Below are 7,566 nucleotides of genomic sequence, written 5' to 3'. Positions count from 1 at the left end.
TGTGTGGTAGTGTGTTTAACGGGAGTGTTTGGCAAAAACGGGTGGGTGGAGTTGCGCTCTACCCCTACTGTTGCAAGAGCAGCATTAACACAGGTTATCCCTCTCTACGAACTAATAATATACTGAAAGTTAAGCGCTCATTGACTTATGTATTATTCCAAGTGTAATGCTAATAATAAAATTTGTATTCTTTTATCTTGAATACAATTCGTATTTTTCTAAATCTTGTATTAGGCTGTGAGCAAGAGGCTCGGTTCAATTAGTGGGATAACATTTAATGTTAGTTTTATCACAATTTATTGAATCCTGGTTAAAATACCTAAAAATACATTAATATAGACAAATAAAATACTCCAATTAAACCACAGTATTTATATTATGAGGCATTGATTTCTATATACATACATATGGTATGGCATCAATTGAACATACATAAAAAATCAGACAAACCTAGGTATATAGACCTGGACTAGTCTAGCTACTGGAAGGCAAATGGCAGTGGGTATAAATGCTGCATTGATCCAGAAATAACACATTCACTGATATCTCAATAAAATAATGTTCATAGCATACAAGTCCAGTAGATGGGAATTGGTATTTCTTTAAGTCTCTGCTAGTGCAATATAAATATTCAGATCACTGTCCACATATATCACATGGTTATTGCTGCGATGCTTTCAAATTTAACTTTGTTTACTTGCAGTTTCGATGTATATAGAGATGGTGGCCGGGTACCCAGTGTGCTGAAATCAGAGGATGTTTCTCGTGGTCCGTGCTTGTTACTGTTGGAGAGGAAGGTGCCTGCGTTCTGTGGAACGCATCTGTCCCTTCCTGTTCTCGCGTATGTCCAAAAGACGAATTGTATGCAAGTCGGGAGTCAGCTGTTTTCTTAGCTCCTCCCTAACAATGGAGGGGGCGTGGCTATAATGTGGCGGGGCCTACCGGTGGATAGTCCTGCTGCCCTGCAGGCCAGTCCGAGCCTGCTTAGGAGACAACATAGAATCACTGCAGTGAGCACGATTGTTCCATATTCTGTGAAGACTTAAGACTGCTACTGGTAGATTTTTAATTTTTTTTATTTCAAGGACTGCAACTGTGAAAAGCACAATGTTAAGTGAAGTCATTAAGCTGAGGGCACTTAAAAGCATTGGTTTATCAGTTTCAGCCACTTACCCATTCGGGGTTAAAGTTTTATGATATCCAGCCAATATGATCCATGGGGAGTGCCATAGTCTCTTCATATTACTTCCCAGGAAATGCTGGGTCTTTTCGTCCTGCACTTTCTCGGATGAAGGAGCTCCTGTATAAGATTTGTGTCTTTTTATATCTTTATTTTATTACAGTGTATATTTGACTTCTCCTTTCCTTCTAATTCTCTTTTGTTTCCCCTCTTGTTTTCTGTCAGTTTTTCTGTTTCTGCCTCTCTTATTACTTTCAATTTCCCTCCCCCATACCCCCCTCCTTCCTTCCCCTTTCTCTCTTTCCCGCATATAATTTCATCCCCTTCCAAATGGTTCCATTCTCCTCCCCCTCTCTGCTATTTTCTTCCTTTTACTCTCTAATTTAAATCCACTGTGCAGTAATTGCTGTCAGGATGCCGAGGCCAAAGAGGTCTGTGGTCCTGCCAGCGCTCCCCTCGGACGGGTCGCAGCTCCTGTCAGGGAGCCGGCGCCCGTCCTCTGCTCAGTCCCCCTCACCTCTCCGCGTGCATCGCGCCGGCGAGCTCACGGTGTGCGGCCGGCCGGGCATAGGAGAGCAGGAGGCAAGGGCTTACCCAGCGCTGGAGCTCCGTCCGACGCAGGCTCGTCCACCAGAGCAGACAGCAATGCTGCCCAGCTCTGGAGATGGTCGGGTTTTGTCAGGGGCAGTTGGAAGGCAGAGAAGGGGGTCTCCTTCCCCTCTCTCTGTCAGAACAAGGGATGTCGCTTTGGAGCCTTATACTCCTCATCTCATAGGGGGTTTATCACAGGTTCAGCAGGGCATAAGTGTTTTGGAGAGTCTGGCTGCATCACATATTTCCCCAGCTGGAGGCAATATCACCCACAGTTTTTCAATTAAAATAGTATTCCCTGAGATTCTGCAGTTTCACTGTGTCCAACCCCCCCCCCCCCACCCCCCAACCAGCCCTTGGTTGAGTTCTACTTCGCAGACATTTATGTTCCAAGCAATATAACCCCCCCTCTCTTGCCTGGGGGTTGGATGAGGGATAAGTGTCTCCCAATATTACACAGAATGCAAGCTCTCAGTTCCCTTTCGCAGACCCGTTAAATTCCCTCAACCCATCTTCCTCATTGTTCCCTGGCAGTAGTCCCTCCCCCAATTATCCCAGGTTACCCCGGCAACACTACCCCTCCCTTCATAGGTTAGCCTTGTTGGCATGGGTGGTTATGACCCTCCTATTTATGCTCAGGATGGCAATTGGCAGCCACCATCTACCACCCCACCCACTCCCTGGGTTTTTCAGTGGCTTTGGTGAGAGAGCCGGTCCCCGCTGTCCATTAAATTGGTCACTTCCAATTCCTCCTCCCACTTCACAGAATTGGATGGCTCCATACCCCCCTCCTTCCAATGATTTGTTTCACTTGGACCCTCATGCTGCCATTCCCCAGCCTGTCCATATTCCGGCCTCAGACCATCATTACCTGGCCCGTTTCCCATTGCCGGGCCAGAGCCTTGGCCGTCCCCGTGCTCCAGGTTTCACGGTCATTCACAACAGCATGTCCTGCTGATCAGAACTTACCTATTAGTCATGTTGTATGTATTGAGAACCCTGTGGTTATTGCGGGTGTGGCTAATTTGGCATCTGTTTCAGCGCCTCAGGTATCCGGTGAGGGCGAGGGGGCTGTGGTGCAAAGGACAACCTTCACAACTGGGAGTTCAACTCTTCGTTCGGAGGGGTTGGATGCATCTGCGCCAGGAAGAGAAGTAGCAGTTGATCCACAAGTGTACCGGGGACATCTGGTCAAAGTGGTGAGTGTGAGTCTATTACAGCGCATGATTCACACACACGTAGCCCTCCACTTGCTAGCTCTAGTGCTGATTAAAAAAGAGATAGCGGAGGACAGGGTTCACACAAGATTTTGAGGATTTTTAAAGAACATTTAACAAAGACCACTAAGGTTGCCCCTTCTTTTATTACCCCCCTATGGATTACCAGGCCTTTGGGCTTTGACTAGGGTCAGGGCATTTGGTCAAGGGGCTTTATTAGCCAAGCTATGTATAGAGTCAGCGTTCAGACTTGTTCCTCTTCACCCAGAATCTTTCACATTCATGGGTTTTGAATTAGAGGATGGTTTTTAAATCCACCGCTGCCTTCCCATGGGATGTTCAGTGTCATGCGCCTCTTTTGAGCAGTTTAGCTCCACCATGCATTGTTGGGTACAAGCAGGAACAGGGCACTCAGGAATTGCCCATTATTTGGATGAGTTTTGTTTATAGGTCCTCTCTCTTCCTTGGTTTGTGCGGATACCCCCTTTTCTTTTCAACAAAGGCTTTGTTCGCAGTCATGGGGTTCCCAGTGGTGCATGACAAAGCTGATTGGCCTACCACATGTCTATAATTTCTGGGGGAACAATATAGACACCATTACGGGATGATCGGGTTGGCGGAGTCGTCTCTGGCTCAATCTACAAGTCAAGCTTATCAAGCGGCCTGGCGTCAGTGGGAAATTTTCTAACGTTCCAGGGCCACTAGTTTATGTGGGAGAAATATAGAAGTGGTTAATAAGTGAGCCATGACTTCAATCTTAGGGGGCATATCCTTTTATGGCTGGTTCGCATAATAAATCAGATCCCACTGGAGGTTTTTGTAATTTCCAAGGCCATGAGGGGCTGGGCTACGATTCGCGCCACTGGGCCTGATACGAGGTGTCCAAGTACTGTTCCTTATTAAGCAGTTGATAGGATCCCTTACAGAGGTAATTTTAAGCACTTATGAGGCTACATTATTTAACAAAGCTTTTCCAGGGCAATTCTCTGAGATTTTGGAGTTAGTGAGATGGTAGCTACCTCCAGAGTTTCGGTAGGTTCAGCCTTGTTGTGAAACACTGTTTCTAATACACATGTCTCAGTTGAGATTTTGCACTCCAAGATGGACCAATATAATAAAGGGCGGTGGATTACCTTGCCCACTAACAGAGATTTAACCATATGTCCAGTGGCTTGGTGTGTTAAATTGGCAGAGATTCATCCCAGAGACTGTGACGCATGGTTGGTTCACATTTGACGGATCACCACATTCAAAATTTCAGTTTAATGCCATCTTTAAAAGTGCAAGGCGAAAAATTGTTTTTGATCCCAAATGATTCGGGACCCACTAAATACGAATTGGGCAGCTACTGCTGCAGCCGTAGGAGGGGCCTCTGTCCCTGGTATTAAATCTGTGGGTCCCTGGAAATCATATTCCTATAAAACTATATTAGACCGTATTTATAAATGTTATTGTTTCTTCAACCTTTTACCCTCTTTTAACCCCCCCTCCCCACCATCCCCTTCTCTCACCTTCCTACTTCCCTCCCCCCGGTAATTCAGAGCGAAAGCTGCTTGTCGTTTTAGCGAAGGCGTGTAGGGATTTTCCCATTTTCCTACAGATACAGGTCTGATTAGTGGTAAGCCTCCGGGGTTTTATGGGTTTTTTATCTTTACTTGCATTACCGTTCCGACCCCTCCCATTTTTCTGGTGTTCAGGTTGGTACCTTCTTCTTGCTGTGTTCTAGCGAATTGGTGTTAAACCGTGGTAGGTTGGTACCTTATTTCATGTTGGTAAACCATAAATGGTTGGTCCCCCTCACTCCGTGTTATGGTGTGTAAACCACATGTGGTTGGTCTTTATCTTAAATATCCCTGTAGCGGCAGTAAACCTTTATAGGTTGGCAGTTCACCAGTTAAACCTTTACAGGTTGGAATCCTAGCCCTCACCAGTTAAACCTTTACAGATTGGAATACCACTCCTCATTAGTTAAACCTTCACAGGTTAGAATCCTAGCACTCACCAGTTAAACCTTTACAGGTTGCGATCCCACTCCTCATTAGTTAAACCTTTACAGGTTGGAATCCTAGCACTCACCAGTTACACCTATACAGGTTGGAATCTGACTCCTCATTAGTTAAGCCGTTACAGGTTGGAATCATAGCACTTACCAGTTAATCCTTTTCAGGTTGGAATCTAACTCCTAGGTAGTTAACCCTTTACAGGTTGGAATCCTAGCACTCACCAGGTACACCTATACAGGTTGGAATCCGACTCCTCATTAGTTAAGCCGTTACAGCTTGGAATCATAGCACTCACCAGTTAAACCTTTTCAGATTGGAATCTAACTCTTCATTAGTTACAACTTTTACAGGTTGGAATCCTAGCGCTAACCAGTTAAACCTTTACAGGTTGGAATCCTAGCACTCAACAGTTAAACCTTTTACAGGTTGGAATCCCACTCCTCATTAGTTAAAGCTTTACAGGTTGGAATCCTAGCACTCAACAGTTAAACCTTTTACAGGTTGGAATCCCACTTCTTATTAGTTAAACCTTTGCAGGTTGGAATCCTAGCAAGCACCAGTTAAACCTTTACAGGTTGGAATCACACTCCTCATCAGTTAACCCTTTATAGGTTGGAATCCTAACACTCACCAGTTAAACTTTTTACAGGTTGGAATCCAACTCCTCATTAGTTAAACCTGTGCAGGTTGGAATCCGACTCCTCATTAGTTAAACCTTTTCAGGTTGGAATCTAACTCCTCATTAGTTAAAACTTTTACAGGTTGGAATCCTAGCCCTCACCAGTAAACCTTTATAGGTTGGAATTCCCCTTCACTAATTAAACCTAGGTTAGAATTAACACGGTACCCTTCCTTCCCCTCACTGGTTGGATAGTTATTAACTTTATTGGCTAGAACTCCCTTCAACTACTCTCACTCCATTGTCTAGCAATAAACCATATTGGTTGGGCCCTATTTTCCTTTATTCATTAATGTTCGAGTAAACCACTGCAGGTGGGAATGCTCCCCCTCCCCTCTTCGACAGTTACGCTGTGACAAACTTTATTTGGTTGGTTCACATTCCTATCAATAAACTTACATGGGTTGGACCCTCACTTATAGGGCTACAGTTAAAGCAAGCCCTATGACTGGGGTATGTTTGGTTGAGTTGCACAGTAATATGGCCTATTAAGTGATATATTCTTATGACAGTGGTATGCATTGGTCCAGGGGCTCTTTCATAGAAAATCAGGTATTGAGTCGTCCCTTTTATTTTGGTCCGGTTTGGTTGTCATTCCTTGAACAGAAGTGTTAATATTCCTCTATAAATCCTTGAAATGATCAATTCTCTCTGTCTCCGGTTACAGGACAAAAGATGCAAATTTGGATAATGGGCCATTCATTTGTTTATTGGCCTTCTAAACATCAGTTGGCAAGTGGCTGGTCAAATTTTCACTGCCTGAATTATATTAGGTGGATTGGGAAGAGGGTTTTATGTTGGCCATCGCTCTTACCTTTACTAGAGGGTGAAATGGTAAAGTCGCAGCATCCCATCCGGCCTCCATTTGACTAAATTGTAAAGGAAAATAAATAGTGTCACAGGACAGGTAGTTAGTATGGATATTTTTCACCCATCCATTCAGACAAAACACACTTATCCGACTGGATGATGTTCACTGGAATAAAGAGGGTCTAGTTTTGTTTATCATGAGATTTATGAGCAATTAGGTTCGCTAGTCAGTTCTCGTGGTGGTGGGCTGGGAACCCGTTAAGGGGTCTCAGCTGTGGGTAGGAGAGCAGTGCAGTGAGCGACTAATCACATTCACAACGGTGTTTATGCTATTTGGCCTCACGTCACTGCCTCTTTCGAAGTAACATCACTCTTGATCCTTCCGCGTGGAGGATCCCTTGGCGTGCTTTGCGTAACCATCAATGTAGAGTCCAGGAGGGAGCAGTCACGCTGACACCTGTTTTAGCAACGGCCAATATTAAGGGATTATTTCTTGGTTTAGTTTTAATGCCATCTTGGCATTGCAATATTTGGTTAAATGATTGGTTGTTAGCTGACTGCGTTTTGCTCTCGCCACCACCATTCGTAATTTTCAATTAATTTGTTAATAATAAAATTGCGACCTTTTGCCAAAAGTTAATACGTGTGTTTATTTTGTTTATTAAAGTTACACTTATAGAATACGAAGGTTGGTAAGGTGTGTGAAGTAAAAGACATTAACCATATACATTTTATAAGTATTGCATTTGTATGCTGGCAATTAGAAATTACAAGGACTTTCACTATAAAGTCTGTGCACCTGTATAGGCTGTGTGAGAGTCTGCTATTGAGGGAGTATCATCTCAGAGATTGCTTGCACCATTCTATTTCATGATTTGTACACTGATACTCCTTTCTTGCTAGTTTAAAAAATCCCTGGTCTGGTACATTATTAGCAAGTTTGGTGTCACAAAGTAATGCAACCACTCTTACGGCAGAATTACATGTACATGGGTTGTTTCTTTTGAGCAATTGCACTTTTTTTTACTACATGCGTATTTACTACTGATTCACATAAGCAAGCATCAATGTGCTGGCCATTCTCCC

This window comes from Mixophyes fleayi, chromosome 2 (genome assembly GCF_038048845.1).
Source record: "Mixophyes fleayi isolate aMixFle1 chromosome 2, aMixFle1.hap1, whole genome shotgun sequence".
Taxonomy (NCBI): Eukaryota; Metazoa; Chordata; class Amphibia; order Anura; family Limnodynastidae; genus Mixophyes; species Mixophyes fleayi.
The sequence above is the reverse complement of the archived record's forward strand: the minus strand, read 5'-3'. Positions refer to the sequence as shown.